Here is a 26,755-nt window from a genome sequence, read left to right as displayed (position 1 = left end):
CCCATCCATCCAACCACATCGCAGTTAGCCACGCTGACCGCTCTGCTGTGGCTGTGGAACTACGTGGATAGGTAGGTTAGAACATCTGAAAAGGGAAATGGATAGGATGAAGTTTAATATAGAGGTGATTACTGAAGTTCGGTGGAAGGGTGTGCAAGACTTTTGGTCAGGTGTGTAAAGGATGATAAAAGTTAAATCGAATAGAAGTAACCGGGGTACTGTAATAATGAATAATTTACCGATCCGCAGATAATTCAGTTGCTGAACAGCTCAAAGAAACCTTTAGGATCATTGTAAGTAGGTACCTAACTCATGGAATTACAGTTGGTGATGACTTCGATCCACCCTCGATATATTGGCGTAAGTACGATTTTGAGCTAATGATACTGTAGCAGCACCACCGTCTACGATAGGGAAAGTTAGTTTTCTGCAATATTCGGAGCACGAGTTACAGCCAGGTGTGGGCCTGATTGCAGTATGATACGCTTACCAGCATTTGCGAAAACAAATAGAGGCCACAGGGCCGTAGAACTGCTGGAGAGGGCGTACACAACAGTTTCCATGGCGCAAGTCACAGGCAGAAGTGGGCCACTGGCCAACGGAAGTATTACGCATATGTAGCACGAAGTGGCACGCTTGGCAAAACAGAGGTGCACAGCCAAGTATAAATAGGTGCTGTTTTCCAATGAGATTCATTCAAGTGTGGCAGCTCTCCTGGACAGTGGGGCATATCACACCACCAGGCTACATGCAGCAACAGACGGGGCTCCAGCGGCCCAGTCCACGGCGGGTCGTTGGTTCGACCTTCTGAGGCCGACACGGGGTCCACAGTCAGCCAGCGGCAGGCCACTATTCGGCTCGCTACCGCGGGCATTTACCTTGGCTTCCGACACATGCCAGAGAATTCCCGAGGGCCACAGATTCGGACGCCGGATAGCTGACGCTTGTTCGTTGCCACGATCTCAGCCACCCCAGCGAGGAGATGAACGCATCTGGCCACCCGCAGCTCACACCAAGTAGTGCTGAGTCAGCTGGTGGCACAGCCATCCTGACTTCATCAGAACTCAGCAGGCTGACCAAGGCTGGCACGACACTAGAGATGGGGGATCCGCTCTTGAACTAATTCATAGAGTTGAATCTTTCCAAGGAGTGAACAATTAGTGATTCAGAAAAAAAGAACGGTAGCTCCAAACGTTTCCCACGGCAGAGAGAGAGAGAGAGAGAGAGAGACGGAGAATATCAGCGGCGCCTCTGCTGGTCAGAGCACAGTGCACGCCATACAACACAGCCAGCGCCCGCCTCTGCCCTGCTTCTACTTTGTCTGCCTGCATTGTGCAGTGCCCCATTGGATTTTGTGTTTCACATATGCCGTGCCGTCTCTGTGCGTCGTCTGCCGCGTGTAGTGAGTGTCTGGCGCAGCTTAACTTGGCATCGCACTCTGTCGGCGATCGTTTCAGTCGCACGTCCTGCCCTCTGGGCAGTTGATGCGAGCAACAGGACAGAGAGCCACCTAGCAGATAACATAGGAACTACTTGCAACAACCTGCTCGCAAGGGAACGGACGATTTGTCTCGGAGCGGGTGAGTTCACCGCTCCCCCCACCCTCGGAACTCGCCCGCTCAACGCTCACCCCACCGTCTCGACTCTAGCCAGAGCGTTGAGCATAGCGACTCAGGTGTTACTCTGGTCTCTGCGGTCTCAGCTCACGCAGTAATACAGCTCGCGGCTCGACCTGCTCGACTCAGCGCCTCTGCATCGGAGTTCGTCCCTACTGGATATTGTTCTTCGTAATAATACCGCTATGTATATTACATTATTATGTTATGTATATGTCAATTGTTTTTATTTTATTTTTATTTGTTTAAACTGATTAGATTAGATTCCTGATGACTCCTCTTACTATAGGATTTTTATTATGGACACTCGAATTTAAGCTTTAATTACGAGTGAACCGATAAACGTATCGCAAAATGTGATACACCTATATTTTCCTTGTTTTATTCTGCGTAAGGCTATATGTAGCACTTTCGTTTTACAGTCAAATTTATATATTTTTTTCTTATTCTGGTACGGATTTTGCGATTTTAGGCGTCTTCGGAAGGAAACGTTCACTTTAAAAATATATGGCTTGCGATGTATTTGTATGAGGTTAATGAAATTTTAATACATTATAGCCAAATGTATTGTTAATGTAAATATCAAGTTACAACATTTTCCGATCACCCAAAAAACCACGATAGTGCAAAATAAATCAATAATCAAAAACTTCGTCATATCGTGGAAATTTCAATAAACAATACAAAATTCTTACTCATTATCTGTGTTACTTCAAAATAGGATCAAATAAGATCAAAATACAGGTATAGTACTGGAATAAACCAAGTTTAAAGGGCAATGTGCCTTCCATTTATTTTCTATTGTAAATGAGTGGTGAGTCATGAAGAAGAGCTAATTCATTTCAGGGAGTGAACAGTTCTGATCCAATCTCTGAAAAGAACAGTTTTGCCCATCTCTGCATGACACAGCGTTGTGTTGCACAGGCCACTAGATTGCTTCCTCAGCATTGCAGGGACCTGTGATGCAGACCGAGGTGAACGGAGCACTGTAGTGGAAGCAAATAAATCATTTGGAAAGTTAACGCCGAGTTTTAATACGGCACCACCTAGCACCCACCCACTACGTTTGGTGTCTTTGTGCTACATTTGGTCATCCTGATACATTCGGTGGCAGAAGTCGCCACTACAATACGTAAAAAATATCGGCAGAAATTGTAATAACGTCATTATCCCAAAGTAATTTTGAAAAGTTATTTGAGATGCCCACTCAAGGAATAAACGGTAGTGAAAACGTACTTCACCATATAACACTAAATAATTCTGAGGATCATGATGGATACAAGATTAAGTGACCTCAGGATCGTTGTAGTAAGACTTACCACCGCAACACGCAAATCCACCAAAAATAAACGCAAAATATATCCATTTGAAAGAGCACATAATAATTCACTTGACTTATTCATACGAAACAGTGTCACTCTTTCCCAAGTAACTCAGTAATTGTGAACCCCAAGTTGCTTACATTCTAGTAAGTAGTATCTGAGGCGCTTCAGATGTTGATTGTAATTAAATTAATGAAAGATAATGCTGATCCCATAATTTATACAGAACAGGAACACTGTGGCAGAAGCAACGAAAAATTCAAAACAAATGTAGAAAAAACCTCCATGATTTACGATCTCGTACAGAAGCTCGAAATTTGGCGATGACTTCAATACGAGATGCTTTTAATAGATTCTACAACTAAACTCCCAAGATCTGACAGAAAATCCAAAGAGATTCTTGTCACATGTAAGATACACCAGAGAAAAAAACCAGTCAACACTTCTATAGCACGATACAATGACGATATTACCCATTAAAGTGCCACTAAATCGGAGTTATTAAACATAGCCAACTTAACTTAGAAGTGCATAACGTCAGCGCAGCGAAGCACTTGAAATCACGTAATAGAGTTAGTATAAAAATTAGGTTCCTTTCACATTATGCTGGTACAATAGAGCCATATTTATCAGCCGGTGGCTCGAGGAAAGGTCCGTACCAAAAAACTGGGAGATGGCATATATCATAACAATGCTCACGAAAGGAAGTAGGAGTAATCCACTAAATTATAGACCTACATCAGTGACGTCTATGTGCAGTAGGGTTGTTTGAACATTCTGAATTAACTCGAAGGCAAACAGTCTGTTGGCACAGTCGGCACGGATTCAGGAAATATCGTTCTTGTGAAACAACTACCTTTTTACTCACATGAAGTAATGGGTGATATCGAAAACTGTATACATATTTCTTGATTTCCAGAAGGCTTTTAACACTGTTCCTCACAAGAGACTTCTGATTCAATACCAAACGTCTCAAGGTCTGCCTCAGTTGCGAGACTGGATTCGTGATCTATTGTCAGAAAAGTCACAGTACCCACTAACTGACAGTAAATCATCCAGTAAACAGACGTGATAGCTGGAGTTCCGCAAGGAAGCGTTACAGCCCCTCTGCTGTTCCTAATCTTCATAATGGACAATCTGAGTGCCCATTTTAGATTGCTTGCAGATGACGCTGTCGTTTGCCGTGTAGTAAAATCATCGAAAGGTCAAAACCAATTACAGAATGGTTTACATGTAATATATATGTATATGTATATGTGGTACAGAAAGTGGCATTTGTCTCTCAGTTACAAAAAGTGTGGCGTCATACGCAAGAGCACGAAAAGAAATCCATTAATTGATATGACACGAATCACGCAGGTTGTGGAGGAGGCAGCTCCGTACCGTTGGCTGTCTCCGAAGAACAGACTTCAGAGAAACAAAATCACGCAAATTTATTGACTGTCAATTCAATTAAAAATCTAAAAATTATAAGTACTGCCAAGTTAAACTGGAGTAGTCACATACATAATGTTCTGGGGAAGGCAAACCAAATTGCTGGTTGCTTGGTTACTTTCGAGATTAAAGAGACTGAACTAAAGTGTTATCAGTTCCTTTTCCTCATTCAAACTGGTCTGGGATTGAAATCATCCTTGAAAGAATCTGGAAAAATAAAAGTGGTGTAAAACTTAATAGGAAACACACTGAAAGAGAAAACGAAAGAAGCAATCCAAAAGGGGAAAATGTGCACTAAAAGGAAAAAAAGCGCTAGAAGGTATTAAAATAATGTAACAGATGGCTTGGGCTGGCTGATCACAAGAATAAAAAAAAAAAAGGATGAACTTGTCGCTCTGCAACACACTAGAATCTCCAACTTAAAAACACAAGGCTAGAGATACACAGATAGGGAAAAGACAAACTTCAGGGCTAACAAACAGCAAAGAAAGAGGGATGAAGAGATAAAAGGGAGGGAGGATAAAGTCCCAGGAGAGAGGACTGGACGCCCACCCTTAGATTGAGAGTAACCCCCCCCCCCCCCCTCGAAGAAAACTAGATCGGTCATTGAGGTATTCTCATAACAGCGTAGGCAGCGTGGCAAGAAGGTTAAAAGCCCGCCTGAGGGCGGCAACAATTGGGCTGTCAACCTAGATGTGGACCACTGTCGGCTGGGGACAACAGCGAGGCTGTGGTGGATCCTCACGACGGAGAGCTGACAGCAAGTCAGCGAAGTATGGCCGACGCAGAGCCGGCAAAGGACTGAATTTTTTTTTCGAACCCTTAGGAGATTCAATACGTTTAATATAGATAATTTCTACAACCCTTGTCTCTCCCTGTTAGAGTACTCCTGTACGGTATGGGATCCGAACAGAAAGCACTGACGGAGGACATTCAGAAAATCCTAAGAAAGGCTATCGCGAAATAAAGGAGAGAGTGTTACGAATATGATTATCAGGCTGGAGTGGACATCATTAAAATAAGGGCGTTTTTCGTTGCAAGGAGCTCTTTTCATGGCACTGCAGTCACAAACTACCAAATTTATGCCACTGTGTAATGACAGTGACAGATAAAATTTTATCAGTACATATAGTCACAAAACCATGCACTCGTAAATGACTGTGGCATTTACAAAGTCATTCTTCCCACGCTCCGCATGTGGATGGAAAGTGGGGGGGGGGGGGGGGGCAGGAAGAAAACCAACATGTGTTACATTCATTTCACAGTGATTTACAAAGTACAGATGCATGTTTGATATGTCTACATTTTTATCTAGTATCAACTTACTGGTAAATGTCAAATATTCTGGATAAATTCAGAAGATTTGATTGATATGGGAAAAGGAGTCTTTCAGCAATGCTTTATAAAGTGATATTTTTCGGAAGTTATTGAGACTGCAAGAGAATGACGACAGTACATTGGTGACATTTTAAAGTCTTCAAATAGTGCACATTGATTAATTGATGACTACATACATTTTTCTTTGTGGATGTAGATGCATGTTTGATGCATGTTTGATGTTTCTACATTTTTATCTAGTATCAACTTACTGATAAATGTCAAATATTCTGAATAAATTCAGAAGATTTCATTGATATGGGAAAAGGAGTCTTTCAGCAATGCTTTATAAAGTGATATTTTTTGGAAGTTATTGAGACTGCAAGAGAATGACGACAGTACATTGGTGACAATTTAAAGTCTTTAAATAGTGCACATTGATTGATGACTACATACATTTTTCTTTGTGGATGTTGATGTGGCAGCTACTGGTATAGCAAGTGAAATCTTTCAATGTTAATTTCCAAATATCCGCGTTTCATTGAGACTCCAGAGTGTATCTATCTTAGATCCACTGATGAAATTTGAAGAGTATTGATTCTCTGAGATATTTTTAACCAAAATCAAAATTTTCTGCATCTGCTGACATAAGTTTATAGTATTAAACAAACAAAATGCCAAGAACATTGCCGGAAAACGTTAAAATACCTGGAAACACGAAGTCGATTTTGATCCGTGACGGAATAAGCCACTTGTGGGGCAATAGATGTAATGACAATAATTTCAACGTCGTTCGCCAACAGACAGCTTAGTGGCATAGCTATCAGAGCGCCGGGAGGCTCGGTGTGTTTCAAACATGTAAAGTAAGAAGGCAGTCATGCCACGGAGACTAACTCATGCTTCCTATAGCCACCTGAGTGAGTGGCATTTCCTATGGCGGGGTGGTTCTTTCGGAGAACTGCCACATAAGTTGGACTGCTGCGTCAGTTGCACAACAAAGCTGGTATCAGAGGACCTTTGAGCATTCTCACAGCCATAGACGCTTCTAAACACCCATGCCGTATAGACGTCTGCTAGGATCGTCGTATTGTAAGGGCAGCAGTGGCAGATCGTACAACTACCACAGCACATTTAAGACGTGTCAACGGGAACTATTGCAGTGGGGCTTCAAGCACGCGCATCTCTAACGTGTCTGCCACTCATGCACATTATCGATGTGCTAGGCTCGACTGTTACCGAGAGAGGACCATTTGGGAGATGAAATGACGGGCCATGTACTGCCTACATGCAAATCATGGTCGTTTGCACATGTGTCGTAGACCTGGTGACCACTGTCTTGTAGACTGCATTCGTCCAAGGCACTATGGTCGAACCCACATTGCCTTATGGCCTGGGTTCAAATAGCTCTGAGCACTATGGGATTTAACATCTGAGATCATCATTCCCCTAGAACTTAGAACTACTTAAACCTAACTAACCTAAGGACATCACATACATCCATGCCCTAGGCAGGATTTTCGAACCTGCGGCAGTAGCCCTAACGCGGTTCTAGACTGAAGCGCCTAGAACCGCTCGGCCACAACGGCTGGCTTATTGTTTGGGATGCGATAAGCTACAACTCTCGTTCGTCTGAAGGGGTCACTAAGCAGCTCTCTGTAAGTGCATATTGTACAGGGTGAGGCAGTGAAACGGCACGATTTCGATAGTGGTTGTCGGGCGCGGAGGGGGGTTGCGAGAGTGGGGGAAGTGACCTTGGGCGTCTAGAGTGGTGGAAGTTTCAGTAGCCATGGAGCGTTGGTCGAGTGCGCAACGTGCATATGCCGTAAAGGCATATTACAAAAACGCGGATAGTGTGGTTGGTGCTCAACGCGCCTTTCGTCGTGAATTTAACCTGCCGCCACGGGCTCCCGTGCCATCAAGGAAAGCCATTCTCCTTTGGGTTAAAACCTTTGAAGCTACTGCTAGCACAACAAAGAAAAGAGGCGGCAGCACAAAAACAATCCGGACACCCGAGAACATTAATCGTGTGCGCGAAGCGTTGGGACAGCGCAGAACTTGGTCTCAGCAATCGATCAGTAAGACGGATTTTGAAGAGTGACCTTCACTATCATCCATACAAAATTCAGGTAGTGCAAGCCCTTAAACGTAATGACTACAATAACCGTATTCGCTTTTGCCAGTCAATGCTTAACGTTATTGAACGAAATGAAGAAAGAGTGCATAACTTATGGATGAGTGATGAAGCCCACTTTCATCTTAGTGGGTACGTAAATAAGCAAAACTTCAGATATTGGTCCTCAGATAACCCGCACGAACTTCATGAAAAACCTCTCCATTCTGAAAAAGTAACAGTCTGGTGCGCAATGTCATCTCGTGGAATCGTGGGGCCCTATTTTTTTGAAGATGAAGATGGCAACACAGTGACGGTAAACTCTGGACGTTATGCTGACATGTTGACCATTTTTGGTCTGCCTGGAATTGATCGACATGATCCAGATGCTGAAACACTCTTCCAGCAAGATGGTGCAACAAGCCATACTGCTAATGTCTCAATGGAATTGCTCAGACTTGCATTTCCACGACGTCTAATCAGCAGGAATGGCGATTTCCCCTGGCCTGCCCGTTCACCAGATCTGACGGCACCAGACTTTTTTCTTTGGGGCTACCTCAACTGCAAAGTCTTCCAGGAAAATCCACCAAGAACAAAAGAAGACCTGAAGGAGCGAATTCGACAGGAAATTAACAACATTCCAGTACAGGTGCTACGAAACGTCATGGGACAATTTCATCTCAGGCTTAGACAATGTGTGCAAAACCAAGGACGACACCTCACTGACACCATATTTAAAAAATGATTGTTTTTAAGTTAAATCTTTAATTTCCACTCTTGTACTTGAGATCTACACTCGTGGAAATGGAAAAAAGAACACATTGACACCGGTGTGTCAGACCCACCATACTTGCTCCGGACACTGCGAGAGGGCTGTACAAGCAATGATCACACGCACAGCACAGCGGACACACCAGGAACCGCGGTGTTGGCCGTCGAATGGCGCTAGCTGCGCAGCATTTGTGCACCGCCGCCGTCAGTGTCAGCCAGTTTGCTGTGGCATACGGAGCTCCATCGCAGTCTTTAACACTGGTAGCATGCCGCGACAGCGTGGACGTGAACCGTATGTGCAGTTGACGGACTTTGAGCGAGGGCGTATAGTGGGCATGCGGGAGGCCGGGTGGACGTACCGCCGAATTGCTCAACACGTGGGGCGTGAGGTCTCCACAGTACATCGATGTTGTCGCCAGTGGTCGGCGGAAGGTGCACGTGCCCGTCGACCTGGGACCGGACCGCAGCGACGCACGGATGCACGCCAAGACCGTAGGATCCTACGCAGTGCCGTAGGGGACCGCACCGCCACTTCCCAGCAAATTAGGGACACTGTTGCTCCTGGGGTATCGGCGAGGACCATTCGCAACCGTCTCCATGAAGCTGGGCTACGGTCCCGCACACCGTTAGGCCGTCTTTCGCTCACGCCCCAACATCGTGCAGCCCGCCTCCAGTGGTGTCGCGACAGGCGTGAATGGAGGGACGAATGGAGACGTGTTGTCTTCAGCGATGAGAGTCGCTTCTGCCTTGGTGCCAATGATGGTCGTATGCGTGTTTGGCGCCGTGCAGGTGAGCGCCACAATCAGGACTGCACACGACCGAGGCACACAGGGCCAACACCCGGCCTCATGGTGTGGGGAGCGATCTCCTACACTGGCCGTACACCACTGGTGATCGTCGAGGGGACACTGAATAGTGCACGGTACATCCAAACCGTCATCGAATCCATCGTTCTACCATTCCTAGACCGGCAAGGGAACTTGCTGTTCCAACAGGACAATGCATGTCCGCATGTATCCCGTGCCACCCAACGTGCTCTAGAAGGTGTAAGTCAACTACCCTGGCCAGCAAGATCTCCGGATCTGTCCCCCATTGAGCATGTTTGGGACTGGATGAAGCGTCGTCTCACGCGGTCTGGACGTCCAGCACGAACGCTGGTCCAACTGAGGCGCCAGGTGGAAATGGCATGGCAAGCCGTTCCACAGGACTACATCCAGCATCTCTACGATCGTCTCCATGGGAGTATAGCAGCCTGCATTGCTGCGATAGGTGGTTATACACTGTACTAGTGCCGCCATTGTGCATGCTCTGTTGCCTGTGTCTATGTGCCTGTGGTTCTGTCAGTGTGATCATGTGATGTATCTGACCCCAGGAATGTGTCAATAAAGTTTCCCCTTCCTGGGATAATGAATTCACGGTGTTCTTATTTCAATTTCCAGGAGTGTATGTTCAACTATTATGACTTTACTTGTAAATAAATCTTTGGTGGTTTTACAAAATCGTGCCGTTTCACTGCCTCACCCTGTAGTTAGACACGTTGTTAAGCAAGACGTGCAACATCTTTACTGGCCAACACAACCTCCTAACTTGTCTCCTGTCGAGCATGTGTGAGATATGATGAGAAAGAAAAGTGACCCGTGCAATTCGTCAACCTACAACTGTTACAGAACTACTTGAGCAGGTCGAGCACGCGTGGCATAACGCACCTCAGGACAAGATTAGCCATCTGTACGATGGGCTGGACACCAGAATCACCACATGCATTGTCGCCCCTGGGGGCCACACGACGTACTAATGTAGGTTTCTTAGCATGGCTCGATATCTTGTACCGCGGAATCGCTTATGTGACCGATCTGTAATTGCAGTGATTCCATGTAAGCTACATGATATGTTGCAACAAAAACATGTTGAGTGTATAGCCTATGCAACCTCTAAAAGGGTGTACTAATTCCTTTTCCTCTGTAGTGTAGTTCACAGGTGGACGGCGAGATGCCAGTGATCCTCGCGTACCTATTCTTCATAAAGTATGCAGGGAGAAGTTGAAGAATCACAAACATGTACCACTTACCAGCATAACAAAGCCTTCATTTACACCGAAGTTACATCACAGCACGAAAATTTTCACAACACAGAATAAAGGTATATACGTGACACTCAGTAGTTGTATGAAGCTAATAGAACAGGAGAAATCTGCACGAGTAATTAATTATTGACGTTAGTTAGGTGCCACAAGTGTAAATTTTACAGTTGATTTTACAGTGGTCGTTACTGTAATGATAAATACAACACTCAACTGAAAGCAATTTCCCCTTCATGAAGAACCATATTACAATAATTTACTGACTGAGACTCTACTAGAGTTTGTATTTACCACATATTCCACGCACTGTTTTTTTTTTTTTTTGGATTTGTGAGGTTTTCAGGTGCGAAAATATTGCAGAGCATTAGGTTAAAATCTACGAATATATGAAATGTTAAACATAGTATGAAAGTTTCTTACTCTTATCGATGCATACATGTGTCTAGTCAGGTTATATTTTCAAGAGGAATAGCTACCACCTATCGACAGCTTTAATTAAAATAAATGGTCTCATATGAAAATATTTGCCACGTTTGAGCCGTGCGCGAAGTTATATCGATTCGGAAGCTTGTTGAAACTCTTTGCCTATTGTTGTTAGCTACAGTTTCCTTGACATCATAAGTGTTGACACCTTCGCGGCTCGATAAGGGATTTAAGAGAGCGCGCACCTGACACGCGATCTGCTTGGAAGATTGTTTCCGTGAAGCTTCGCGTGATATCGCGACATGCACTAGCTGATCACGACATTATTGCACTTGGCCTTTACCGAAAACACACGGTGACGTTACAGTAAACAACTACAGAGGTGACTAAGGAAAGCGCAGAGCACTATGAATTCTTTCAAGACAGCTGTGCATCTGCAGTCCTACAGCATCGACTGCACACCGACCAGCGCAGTGTCCCGAAAAGGCTACCAAGAAAGCGCTGACCCGCACGCCATTGGAAAGACAGGTCAGCGCCATACCTCCTAAAAGACAGCGTCCCCTGTCATCACCGATTTAGCAAGCCGTCCGTTGCTGATGGGCGTAGTCCAGTCGCAGGCATCGAGAGCATCAGCACTAAGTAATATCAAGACGACACTTAGTCTGCGTTCTGTGAATGGTAATAGTGAAAAGTACTTTCATGTAGGAGGCAATAGGAAGCAAATTAAGTTATTCTTATTCGCTTTTTAGAAATAAAGTAACCATTTAATCTTAAAGAGTTATGTACAGATGATTTTTGATTCCTGCCACCGGCCATGGAAACTTTTCTCCCTCTTTGTTTTTGGCCTTGCTGAATCCCACAGTAGCTGGTTCATGTAATATGAAGTGGTTCAGAATGTACTCTTGAAATATCACGATAAGATGACCGAAGCTCCCTCACTGCCAGGTGCTATATTATGGTGGTGCACTAATAACTGAGGGCCGAGTTGGTCACTCATCATACCTGTATGTCTGATGTTTACATCGAGGGCCAAACCATTGCGTACTGGGGAGTCGCAGCCTTCTCTACTGCCTATGCAGTCACAGCTCATTTTCTGTAGCTGAAATTCAGACGTCTTCCTGCTCCTTTGACTGGTACGTCTCCACATACATCGTCCATGTTTCTCTTTGGCCGACTGAGGGAATGATAGTGAGCACCATTCTTAGTGGCGTTAAGTTTTGGTGATTCACTTGACCACAACCCTCCCCACCCTCTCACCCCTCCATCTTGTTCAGTCATTTCTGAGTGACATTTGTTATTTGACAGTAAACTGTTGCGGATCGTTCTAGGAGCTGTGTCTGGCTGCCTCCTTTATATGGATCAGTATCCTGGCTGTAAGACGCCGCCTAAGTCAAATAATTTTGTAGTTGTAAGTGGATATCAGTTTCATAACAAGAATTGAAGGTTCACTGTCTGCCTTTTCCTGTACTTAACTGCCTTTTGTGTGTACGTTAGTGCATAAGTCCGTAGCGTTTTTCCATAAGATTAATAAATGCTACACCCGGCCAGTGTGGCCATGCGGCTCTAGGCGCTCCAGTCTGGAACCGCGTGACCGTTACGGTCGCAGGTTTGAATCCTGCCTCGGGCATGGATGTGTGTGATGTCCTTAGGTTAGTTAGGATTAAGTTGTTCTAACTTCTAGGGGACTGATGACCTCAGATGTTAAGTCCCATAGGGTTCAGAGTCATTTGAACCAATAAATGCTACAGGTACACATAACAGAGACTTTGTTGTTGTTGTGGTCTCCAGTCCTGAGAATGGTTTGATGCAGCTCCCCATGCTACCCCATCCTGTGCAAGCTTATTCATCTCCCAGTACTTACTGCAACCCACATCCTTCTGAATCTGCTTAGTGTATTCACCTCTTGGTCTCCCTCTACAATTTTTACCCTCCATGCTGACCTCCAATGCTAAATTTGTGATCCCTTGATGCCTCAGAATATGTCCTACTAACCGGTCCCTTCTTTTTGTCAAGTTGTGGCACATACTCCTCTTCTCCCCAATTCTATTCAATATTTCGTCATTAGTTATGTGATCTACCCATCTAATTTTCAGCATTCTTCTGTAGCACCACATTTCGAAAGCTTCTATTCTCTTTTTGTCCAAATTATTTATCGCCCATGTTTCACTTCCATACATGGCTACACTCCATACAAATACTTTCAGAAACGACTTTCTGACACTTAAATCCATACTCGATGTTAACAAATTTCTCTTCTTCAGAAACGCTTTCCTTGCCATTGCCATTCTACATTTGATATCTTCTCTACTTCGACCATCATCAGACAATTTGCTCGTTATACACTCCTGCAAATTGAAATAAGAACACCGTGAATTCATTGTCCCAGGAAGGGGAAACTTTATTGACACATTCCTGGGGTCAGATACATCACATGATCACACTGACAGAACCACAGGCACATAGACACAGGCAACAGAGCATGCACAATGTCGGCACTAGTATAGTGTATATCCACCTTTCGCAGCAATGCAGGCTGCTATTCTCCCATGGAGACGATCGTAGAGATGCTGGATGTAGTCCTGTGGAACGGCTTGCCATGCCATTTCCACCTGGCGCCTCAGTTGGACCAGCGTTCGTGTTGGACGTGCAGACCGCGTGAGACGACGCTTCATCCAGTCCCAAACATGCTCAATGGGGGACAGATCCGGAGATCTTGCTGGTCAGGGTAATTGACTTACACCTTCTAGAGCACGTTGGGTGGCACGGGATACATGCGGACGTGCATTGTCCTGTTGGAACAGCAAGTTCCCTTGCCGGTCTAGGAATGGTAGAACGATGGGTTCGATGACGGTTTGGATGTACCGTGCACTATTCAGTGTCCCCTCGACGAACACCAGTGGTGTACGGCCAGTGTAGGAGATCGCTCCCCACACCATGATGCCGGGTGTAGGCCCTGTGTGCCTCGGTCGTATGCAGTCCTGATTGTGGCGCTCACCTGCACGGCGCCAAACACCCACGACCATCATTGGCACCAAGGCAGAAGCGACTCTCATCGCTGAAGACGACACGTCTCCATTCGTCCCTCCATTCACGCCTGTCGCGACACCACTGGAGGCGGGCTGCACGATGTTGGGGCGTGAGCGGAAGACGGCCTAACGGTGTGCGGGACCGTAGCCCAGCTTCATGGAGACGGTTGCGAATGGTCCTCGCCGATACCCCAGGAGCAACAGTGTCCCTAATTTGCTGGGAAGTGGCGGTGCGGTTCCCTACGGCACTGCGTAGGATCCTACGGTCTTGGCGTGCATCCGTGCGTCGCTGCGGTCCGGTCCCAGGTCGACGGGCACGTGCACCTTCCGCCGACCACTGGCGACAACATCGATGCACTGTGGAGACCTCACGCCCCACGTGTTGAGCAATTCGGCGGTACGTCCACCCGGCCTCCCGCATGCCCACTATACGCCCTCGCTCAAAGTCCGTCATCTGCACATACGGTTCACGTCCACGCTGTCGCGGCATGCTACCAGTGTTAAAGACTGCGATGGAGCTCCGTATGCCACGGCAAACTGGCTGACACTGACGGCGGCGGTGCACAAATGCTGCGCAGCTAGCGCCATTCGACGGCCAACACCGCGGTTCCTGGTGTGTCCGCTGTGCCGTGCGTGTGATCATTGCTTGTACAGCCCTCTCGCAGTGTCCGGAGCAAGTATGGTGGGTCTGACACACCGGTGTCAATGTGTTCTTTTTTCCATTTCCAGGAGTGTATAAAAAACTCCTTTACTACTTTAAGTGCCTCATTTCCTAATCTAATTCCCTCATCATCAGCCGACTTAATTCGACTACATTCCATTATCCTCGTTTTGCGTTTGTTGATGTTCATCTTATATCCTCCTTTCATGTCATCAGTAATATATTCTCCCACACTATTTACAACAGACTGCCATCGGTGGGGTACCATCTCGATTCCGTTACTATAGGAATCAAGTGCTTTTGAGGCAAAGAACTTGTCGTGCCATGTTAGGAACGCATATCCATCCGAAAAGGAATTTTCTTAACATCTGCTCCACAGAGAGCGGAAAACATTAAAATCTGAGGTCGCAAAATGAAGTGAATAAGGAGGGAGCGGAATGACTTCTAAAACCATCTAGTGTATAGTATTTTTACTAGTGGAACAGAAAGCTGGAGGACGTTATTGTGCAGTATCTTCATGCAATATTCCAGATCGATGTTCTTGGATTGCATCTACAAGAATTCTCAGTTGTTGACAGTAAATGGCAGCAGTGATTGTTACAGCACACCGCTGCTGCTCGACCAGATGTATAACACTGTCTTTTGTGGATGTGTGCAGGTCTTTGTCCGGAGAGTTGCCGCTTTGTTTGGCCTCAACCATTCCTTTATTTTTCCTATGCTAGTGTAAAGACACCGTTTCTAGTCACCATTTACGATACAGGATAAGAATGGTCGGTATTGCTCACAAGCCAGTTGATGACGAGCAAACAGATATTCAAATATAGTCACCCGCTGATTTTGTGACCTTGGCTTAGAGCATGCAGTACCAATACACTCGCTTTTTGAACCTTCCTCATTATAGGCAAATATTGCACGAGGGTGGAATAATCACAGCTCATCATATTGACTAATTCTCAATTACAAAGAAGTGGATCGTTGTGGATTAATATGTGTAAACGAGATTCATGAAACCCCGAAGTTATTCAGGAATGTGGAGGGCTACTAATGTCAAAATTTTCCTTCTTAAAACGAGAAAACCAGTTTTTGACGCGCCCTATCCAATGGCATTATCCCCACATATGGCACAAATGTTCCTGGATGCCTCTCCTGCTGTCACCCCTCTGTTGAATTCCAACACAAGATTGTGTCGGAAAGGTTCCAATTTCTCCACATGCAACTCCACTTTCTCGTGTTCACTGCTTCACTCACTATATGCAAATGACAAAATGTCGCTAAGCGAACTCAACCGGCAGCAGTGAACTACAAATAAAAAAATGAAAAGCGATAAACAAACCCATAGACTCGGAATATCAACACGCAAAACAAAAACGCTACGAACTTAGGCACCAACCTGATATTTAATTCTTGTGATACGGAGCTAAATGAGCTCAGTAGTATGTCCCCGTGCTTGTGTTGTGGTTGGGTTTCCGTCTACTACCTGCCATTCCCTCGCTCTGTAAATTTAATTTGTACTCTGTATGCATGTTTTAGAATTTGTCGACCAAGTGTCTGAGGGATCGACCGAAATTTAGCCGTTATCGTAATCGTCTAATTCATGTGGTCTAGGCCTTTCATTTGTCTGGGATTTTCCTGCACGTAGAAGTGTTTGCTAAAGCTCTTAGTCAGCTTCACAGACATGTACATTATTTCAAATATTATTTTTTCTATAATTTCATATATGAGTGAAATAGTAATTCCCTTTGGTTCCTTCACAGCTGAGTATGTAATGTTCTAAATTTTCTTAACTAATTTTTTTTCCATGTGATTGGCATATGTTGGTTCAAAAGTTTGCTTCACAGATGTGGGCCCTTAAAATTTTCTACTTTCCATGATTGTACGAATTATTTGGGCAACTATACCCTTTGGTTGCTTTCCAGCTATTATGACTATTTGTTTTAAAATTTTGCTAGTAATTGTATTAAGTATCAGCTCCGACTGCTTCACAGACGTGTATATAATTTCAAGTTTCGGACACTCGTTAATGAAAGTTAGAGAAATTGTTTTCAAAAGGGAAAATTGTTTCTTTGAATTTTGTACTGTACATATTAGCGGGATAACATTCCCTCTGACTGCTTCACGGCCGTGATGTAAAAATGTACTACTTTTCATTCTTCCACCTATGTGTTTTGTAATTTATTAGTGCTATATCTCTTCCGCCTGTCACATACCTATACATTATTTTCAGTGGTTACCTGCTAATACGAATTAAAAAATGGTTCAAATGGCTCTGAGCACTATGGGACTCAACTGCTGGGGTCATCAGTCCCCTAGAACTTTGAACTACTTAAACCTAACTAAGCTAAGGACGTCACACACATCCATGCCCGAGGCAGGATTCGAACCTGCGACCGCAGCGGTCACGCGGTTCCAGACTGTGGCGCCTAGAACCGCTCGACCACTCCGGCCGGCTACGAATTAAAGAAACTGTTGTTTGAGAAAATTTTGTTATGACCAAAGATTACTTGCAGTAGTATATTTAAATCGGGCCTCTGTGGTAGATAAAAAAAATTATTTTGTTTCAAAATTATTTTATTTTCGTTCAGAACCTTACGGCTCCTAACGTCCTAGCTCTCTACCAGTCCATCATTATAAATTATGACCACATTACATAAACTGTGTTATAATGTAAAGGAGGCTTTAATGTTAAGGTGAGGTGCCTGTTTTATTTCAAATATCATCACCCACATAAAGCTCTTCTCGTTTTCGTAGATTCCGTGACGTCACCTGGGAATGTCACTACTTACGCTAGGAAACGTTAAAGAAAATGTTGAATGTTGATATTAGAGAATACTCTCTACCGCAACAATTTCACACTCCTGTTCTCGACAACGTTTTACGATCCTAGGCACTGCCCAACTATGCCATCACATCCACGGCAGTAACTTTCACGTCACTCAAATCTACTTTTAAAATCTCATATAACATGAGTGGAAAGCCTTACGAAGCTATTTTTTCTTAGGAATTTAGTGTTCTTTTGTGGTTACAGGATCAGTCGAGTATTCGCCTTCCTAATTGCACCCGCGACCGCTGTTAATCACAGAAGATATGCCTCGTTACCGGTTCCTCGTCAGCTTCTAGCGTATCTTTTCTTTTCGACTATCTTAAGTCCGAAAGAGAAAACACAAGTGTTTCGCCGCATGCAGACCGGATTGGCAATGGACGTTATAGTCTTCAGATATTAATACGATTCTTGTCAAGTGGTGTGTAATATCTGTAATATTACTCTTTTTAAACAGTATGAATGTAATAATTATTAATAGTAAATACTACAAATCTTCAGAATGAAACTATAGTATACTGCAAATCATAGGTAACTGCTGCATCAAAATTAAAATCTTTAGAGGAAAGTGAAAGGATGTCCACTTGAAGAAATAAATTTATTTTGTCTTTCAATTGCATTCATACCGTATAAGCTATATATTAGGTGGTACTGCATGTCAATACTGACGATCATTGAAAGGAATATTTAGTGACGTTGCGGTATGATGCACCGTTACCTGCATCAGAAGGTTGCACCAGACTTTTCAACGGCCAGGTAAAAACACACAATATTTAAAAGTGGCTCTCGTATCTCAATGACCTGAAAGCACTTTTCAGCAGCCGGAAAGAGAACCCATACGCTGCGAAACGCTGGCAGTACAAAATTCTGCTCTCCGCAGATTGCGAGATCACTCTGCCGTCCGTTGCGAAGTAGGTGACAGCGATATTCCATTTTCAAATTGAGCAACTCGTGGTCTGTGAAGCCTTCCTCAAACTCGCATTGCGCAGTTAAGTGTTCTTCTCAGATGACGCTTGTAGTAATACAGTCCCCTTTTCCTGGGCTGCGCAAAAATGTTTTCGAGTTTTGTTGCCAAGAAAAATACTTTAACTGAACAGTTGAACATTTCCTCTGACCGAACCCTTTATAATCACCGCAGGAAAGTTATTTCATCCAGACATGAAAACAAACTCTAACAGGAAACTGGAAACTACATTCCTACCCCATATGGTATCTTACGGTGTATGGTGGAGAGTAATTCGTGCCCCAATGCCACTTCCTTACTTTCGTCTCCCAGCTGCGAAAGTAAGTCTCCTTTGAGAGGTTGAATATCTACTCTTTTGCCTTCACGGTTTTTTCCCGAGATGAATATAGGAGAAACCTAGCTGCAGTAGACAGGCCCTCGTACATACATGTTACAGCTGTCCAATGCTAAACAACCATACATTCTGGTCACATTGTCCTGTCCGAATACCTACTCCAAATTAAATTCATCTTGATGTATGTTTGATAATAATAAAAGTTATCTATATTATTTTAACGACCAGCCAAAACTATACGTTCATATGATCTTGCTGATCACAAGCAATGTCACCAAAAATGAAAGCAGAAAAACAGGAGCACTTTATTTGGAGTATTATGTCGTCCACAATCGAAATTTTAAAATATAATTCAAGTTTTTAAATATTTGACCCAGAAATTTATAGGTGTACTGCTGAAGAGTTTGTAATAAATATGTATGGTCTTATGTGAAAGACAATTTTGATGGTGAGGGTTAGTAGTCAGATTAGTTTTCCTGCGGTGGGAAGGATCAGATATAATGCTCCTAATTTTATCTGGAAATACCTCGTCACGTCTTACCATTAGAGCTCTAATCCACTACTGTCTATAACAAAAGTAATGGATTATCGAAGCGTAGGCTTCTTGAACTGCATCTGCAGCCACAGTAAGAACTTATCGGCCTTGCAGCATCTAATAGATAATATATTATATAAGAGCATGATCTAGATCGCAATACATCAGCCATAAGATAGAATTCGAGTAGTGAACAAGGAGAACAAGAAGAAGAAAGTTGTGGATCTCTCATTAATCGTGTTTGTAATAACTTACATGTAGAACCTCGCTTCATGTCTTCTCCCGCTGCGATCAAGGAACAAAGTTGATGAAAAGACTATAAAAGATAGTGTTGGAGTCATTCTATTACAAGAAGAATTCAAGGAAAATAAAATCATTTGTACATTAAACCCATATAATTTGTCAGACATGAACGGAAAAGAGTAAAAGCAGAAGATGCTAATCTTAGGGAAAGATGAGCAGCTTTAGGAATGTGTTGTTTAGCGAAAGCTGAAATTAAAGTTAATGGTTAGATCAGATTAGATTACATTAGTACTTGTTCCATAGATCATGAATACGACACCTCGTAATGATGTGGAACGTGTCAGGTTAATAAAAGATGTCTATACGAGATATAACATTACACAAAATATTACATGACACTTAATATATTTTGTGCGGGTTGGGGAAATTACCCACTTCCAATGTCCAAAAATTCATCTAACGAGTGGAAGGAGATGCCATTAAGAAATTCTTTTAATCTTCTTCTAAACGCTATATGGCTATCTGTCAGACTTTTGATGCTATTAGGTAAGGGACCAAATACTTTTGTGGCAGCATAATTTACCCCCTTCTGAGCCAAAGTTAAATTTAACCTTGAGTAGTGATGATCATCCTTTCTCCTAGTGTTGTTGCAATGTACTTTTAAATTCTTTCAGATTGTTAACAACAAATTTCATAAGTATATATATATATATACACTCCTGGAAATGGAAAAAAGAACACATTGACACCGGTGTGTCAGACCCACCATACTTGCTCCGGACACTGCGCGAGGGCTGTACAAGCAATGATCACAGATCGCCATCCTTGTGCCAATAATCTCTTTGGTTGGGCGATATGTGGTATCCAAATAAAACCAAGAAACCAATAAAAATTTACAGTTTATATACCAAGGTAGAATACTCTAGCTTTGTTTTTTTTTCTCTCTTTTCGAATACTGTTCAGTTTCTTCCATAAAGATATTTATCAACTCAGAAGTAGCAACTCCTCAGTTATGTCCAGTAGCTTACGTCGTTGTAGAGCGTTCACCATATTTTCACGGTTAGTTTGCACCAGAGTATCTAAATTGCCGAAACTGTAATTAGGATTTATCTTAGACCATATTGCCGTTAGTTCACGCATTTTATTTTTTGCGGGAACATTCTGTGTTGTGACGTAACTTCAGTATCCCTGGTATTATAATATGATACTGTAGAATATCTTGGAACGTCCGGCACTTCGGTTCCTACTATCCCTGGAATATCCTGCACCATAGGACACCCTGTTTCATCGTCATAAAAACTCATCTCATATGTCGGTTTATCGACATAAAGCATATTTGCCTCTATCTCTCAGAAAAAAATCATTCTACAGCCTCCTCTGCCGATTTGAATATTTTCTGCCTGTACATATTAGAATTCCTGAAAGAAAAGGGAGTATAGCCTGTTGTCCTAGTTATCAGGCACTATTTTCAAGTCAAATTTGTTAATACGAGATTATTAGTTTTCATCAGGTATTCGATATAGTTGGCATAAATAGACTTCCAACATTCAAATATTAAGTAACCCAATTTACTTACCCTTCTCGTAAGATTGATCTATGAAGGAATTTTCCTATTACTTGAACGCTAAAAATCAACGAAATCTCCTTGTTCAACTTGTTTACATATAATTCCATACTCAGCGTAACCCAGAGAAACAGTAACTTCTACTTCTATAACGAACAGAAAATTCTGGGTTGAGTTACTTAAAAATGTGAAGCCTATGAGCACCATGACATTCTGTGCGCCTGGTTGAGACAGATAGTCATACAACATTAAAAATAATAATGCAGGTGTTGTGGAGTAAAGAAATCTACTTAAAACTTAGAATCAGTTTCCATTAACTCCAGTATTATGTGTGATGTTGAGTAGTATATTGTTGCTCTTAAACTGGATACTACAGTAAGGTCAATTTTTAGGTTCTGAGAGAAACGTAATTCAAAAGTAATCCTTATTGGCAGTAAAATATCTAGTAAATATTTATATCATTCAAGTCGTATGCGTTGGATGTAACATCCCCAGAGCTTCATCGTACTGTGTTGCTTCCGCATGCAGGTTGCGTCAGTTTGGTCTGCCGTATTGCCTGGACATAATACAGGTGTATCAACATGAATCATCGGACCTGGCACGTCTATATTTCTGAAACTAATAAACATACTCAAAGAATTATGTTTTTTGATGGAGGGATACTCAAAAACTTTTTGTAGTAACTTTCCACCAGTGTTCAATATGGCCCCCTTGAGATGGGCGGCATATGTCAGTGCGGTATACAGATTGTTCCCTCACTGCAGCGAGCATGTCTTGAGTTACAGTTTCCACAGCTGCTGTTACGATATGTCTCACTTCATTTATTGTTGTTGGTAATGGAGGCACATAAACAGAGTCTTTTTTACACCCTCTCAAGAAATAATCACATACAACGAGGTCCGGTGGCCCAGTAACGTAAGGCTAAACGATTTGGTCCAGTGCGGCCGATCCACCATTCAGTAATCCTCTGATTTAAAAATTCCCATGCATCCAGATGCCAGTGTGGCGACGCTCTATCCTGCTGGTAAATGAAATAGTCTGAATCAGTCTTCAAGTGTAGGAAAAGAAAGTTGTCAACGATGTAGAGATACGCGCTTCCTGTAACACTGTTCTCGGCAGAGAAAAATGGACCATACACCTTTTCCCGTGAAACTGCAAAAAACATATTAAAATTTGGAGAGTCCTTCTGATGTTGTACAACTTCACGTGGTTGTTCCGTACCCGGTATTTTTCCATTTAAATGGAATGTTACGTCGTCACTAAAGACTAAGCGTAGAAGAAAACTGCCATCTGCCATCCTACAGAACTTAACACATTGTTGTTTGTCAACTTCACGAAGAACTTGCAGCAGATGAATTTTGTTTGGTTTCGTGTGTAAACGTCAACGTAACATACGGCAGACGGAGATCGGGGGCAGGTTGAGCTGTCGAGATGCGTGGTGAACGGATTTCTGCAGACTTCTTGTGAAGGTATGACCGATGCTTTCGACGTCTGTGTTAGACACTAGGGGACGGCCCGGCTATTTGCCTTTACACGAACAACCTGTTTCTCGGGATTGTTAATGCCATCGTCTAATTCTCTGTGTTGTAGGAGGATCCGCACCATACCTAGTACGAAAGTCACGCTGAACAGTTATAGCTGACGCGCACTGCGCAAAACGTAGAACACAAAACGCTTTCTGTTGTCCCGAAACCATTTTTACTAGAACTAAAGTGTGCGCACACTGCTGCTACCTAACGGGAACCATGTAAAACTCGAGAGTATGCTCTTTCCTACAGTACGTTGTTCACGCACATATCTCAAATAACGTAACAGTTATGATTTTCCTACATCGGATGATTCTTTTTAATACATACTGGATTTTGGACTCAGGGAATTTACCATGTACATGCCAGTTGGAGCAAACATGTTTCGTAATTGAGTATATCTCGCAATTTACAGACCTCAAACGCTTCTGGAAGCAATATATTGGACTATAATCTCGTCTTCTCTTCTGATGGCAATTTCATCACACTGCGGGTGGCAAACCTCTTGTTTCACAGGCGTGCCTGAACTTGCTAGTGAGATACTGCTCATTCCTATGTTTCCTTTCCCATAAGACAGTCACTGTCCTTTTTGACTGCCAAAGCTTCCGCACAACATAAGAACCCTTTGATCAGAAGGATACTGCTTTTGAGATGTTATGAGGTGTGGTGTAGTTGCTTCTTGCGATGTCACTCTACGTATGACAACTCCCTACTTGAGGTGAATATAATTTCTTCAAAATGATTAATAGAATATCATCATCAGCATTATCGTAGTATTGGTTCAGTTGTTATATCGTTGCAGATAGCACTTAATGGGTAGCGCCCAGTTATATTATTAGAGTCTTGTGTTTTCGTGCAAGTATGGAAGAGTGGTGGGTTAATGACTTGTTTCTCAGAATATGAACTGTATGCTATTAAGGACAGGGTCACCATTTCTGCACTACGACTGAAAACTGATGTTTACAAGTGCACTATACTATCAAAAGTATCCCGACACCCATGTGTAATGCGGAGTTGACCACTATATGTATGGCAAAAAGGAGGAACCGCAGGTATGTAAGAAGGTGGTGAGTATTGTGTTGACAGTTCAGAATCAGTAACAGTAGAATGGTTTGGTTAGGAATAATTTCGAAAGTGGTCTAGTCACGAGATGACACTGTAGTAAGAAATGCGTCACACAATTCAGCCCTTCTAAAGCTACCCAATTCGTCTGCGCAAAATCGGAACACTGGATTATAAGGGTCGAGCAGCTGCCCGTAAACCGTACATTTCCGTTGGCAGTGCCAAGGAATGCTTGAAATAGCGTTAAGAGAGACGCTGCTGGAATCAGACGATTGGACACGAGAGATTTTGAGTGATGCACCACGTTCTAAGCTATGGCGATCCATTGGAGGGTTTTGGGTTTGGCATACGTGTGGAAAATGTAACCTGCTATCTTATGTAGTATCGACAGTGAATTACAGAGGAACTGGTGCTTAAGTATGGGGTTATTTCTCCTGGTTATAGAGTGGTTTCCTTATGGCTTCTAAGAAAATGCTAAATTCAGATGAACGAGAACACCTTTGTAGCATTGTTTACTGAGGACATAACAAGAATATTTTAGAGGTGATTATCGTTACTATCAGGATGCCAATGTATCCAGTATGAGGCAGTATCTCTGAGGTAATTGTTTGTGGACAACGACTTTCATGATGCGGATTGACCTGCCCTCAGTTCCAACTTGAACCCAGTGTAAGCTATGGGAATGACTTAGACTGTCTGCTTCACTTAAGGCCCCAACATCCAGTGTCACTACCTTCGGTGATTCCAGCTCCCGAGGAAGAATAGGCTGCCACTCCTCCACAGACATTCAGGCACCACACTGAGAATATCCCCAGCAGAGTTGAATCCATCACAAAGGCATAGGATGCACACACCCGAAGTTAAAGTCCACTAATAAGTGTCTACATACTTCTGATCAGTTAGTGTACAAGCCGGTGACGTTTAAGTTCAGTGCGAGGAGTGGCGTGAATATCACTTGCGAGATTTCCCATTTGACACTAATCTGCATATTGTTCCTGAACAAACAAAGAAGTCATCAGGTTACCTTTCATTCAGAAAGCTGTTCCACTCAGCGACTGTTATATTGACTTGTAAATTATAGATTGCAGCGATCAGTCGTCCCTTTTAAATTTTATTGTGCAGATCTAGATTTCGGCTAGAAGCTAGCCATTCTCAATGTACTATTATTTTCGCTCAATGCATGTAATGCCTGTTGGTCGGGCTTCATCCACAGTTCAATAAATGATGCTTTAGTATTTAATGAGCTGTAGATGAAGCCCGTCCAACAGGCAATATATGTATTGAGTGAAATTAATAGTACATTGAGAATGGTAGTATCTAGCCGAAATCTAGATCTGTAAAATTAAATTTAAAAAGGACAACTCATCGCTGCAGTGTATAATTCACAAAACAAAGAAGTGTCCACATATAGTAATAATATTATAATTAAATTTGTATTTACTTTATCTTCGTTAGTTCCATTGTTTTTTTTCTCTTGTAATTCATCATATGAATAAATATTTCGTTATTGTCCCCTCATTTCGATGAGACATTGTTCTTTTTGGTGACTTTCCTAATGATCACCCTCACAGGAAAAACAGTCAAGCAGAAATATTTGAAGAACTGCATCTCCCACCAGTCAAAATTTACCCAAGGTGTGTAGTAATCATGGAAAAAATTAATAACTCTCGTCAGATGATTTAGCTGACCTGATGCATATTCTAAATGCAACTGAGGCTATAAATATTAAGAATTTCTTGTGGTTGCTGCTAATATGCATTTGTCCCTGCTCTGAAGACTACGACTTGTACTGAGGTTACAGATGTACTTAGAAAATTATACAAAAGGAGTATTATGATTCCTAATTGTTTAGAAACTTACATAGGTAAGGAAGCTTACAACAGTCATTTAAAGAAGGTAATGGAGAATTACTACCTATCGTTTTCTGCTTTGGGAAGTGTTGCGTTTCAACAGATAAAATTCTTAAGCGTTACTCTATAAAAAGTTCTTTCAGGTGGACTGACATGATGCATAACGTAGTAAGTCGATATAATCGTACAAAGATATAGAACATTTAATTTTAAGCCAGCCTTTTGTGTACTGTGCATAATAATATCAAGATAATTCATTCGCGTAATACTTAACTGAAATTCGACGAGTTCATTAGAATTAGCGAAACAAAAGGAAATTTTCGAAAAAAGCTTTACCCTAAACCGGTTTACAAAAGTATTCAAAATTTAAGCAGTTGGTGAAACGAACCCAAGAACGTGTCTGCTGGAAGATTATTTGTGGCGACCTGTAGCAGGAGATTTAAACAGCGCAAAACACAAGGAAAACAACATACTAAATACGAATCCACATAATTGAAGAAATCACATGAAGAAAAGTGAACGAAGTTTTGTGAAACGGCCGGCTTTTGAAAAAACACACAACTCCTTGATTACTTTGCAAGATGGTGCATGTGTAATGACTTGGCTGCGTGCAAACAATGAAACAAATGTCTGCAACATGTATAGTTATATAACTACCATCATTACTGGACAAGAGTGGTATCATGCGTGCATGCCCATCTTCACTGCAAGAACGTCTATGGTCGGCGGTTTAATTTTTTATAGGAGTAAAATGCTAGGCTGAGACTGGCAGTGGAACATGGTTGACTAAGAAGATCTCCGTCTAGCCTATTTCCAATAATGGGGTGTTGCTTATGGAGTGAAAATATTAAAGTGGAAGAAAAATATGCGTGTTACCTTAGAAGCTGTCTCACTGGTTTACTTACAAGAAAATGGTGTAGCTGGGGGAGGGGTGAGAGGAATGGGAAATGAAAGGATGATGGGGAGTTGTGGAGGATGGGACAGGAGAGAATGGGTGCATGATTTCATGATTTTGCTCGTGTCACTATCAAAATAGTGTGGGTCTTGTCGAAGTTGCTTATGTCCGAAAATTTTCGCGTGTACTGCCTAGAACGTCGGT

The sequence above is a fragment of the Schistocerca cancellata genome, chromosome 8 (assembly GCF_023864275.1).
Source record: "Schistocerca cancellata isolate TAMUIC-IGC-003103 chromosome 8, iqSchCanc2.1, whole genome shotgun sequence".
Taxonomy (NCBI): domain Eukaryota; kingdom Metazoa; phylum Arthropoda; class Insecta; order Orthoptera; family Acrididae; genus Schistocerca; species Schistocerca cancellata.
Note: the sequence above shows the minus strand (reverse complement) of the source record.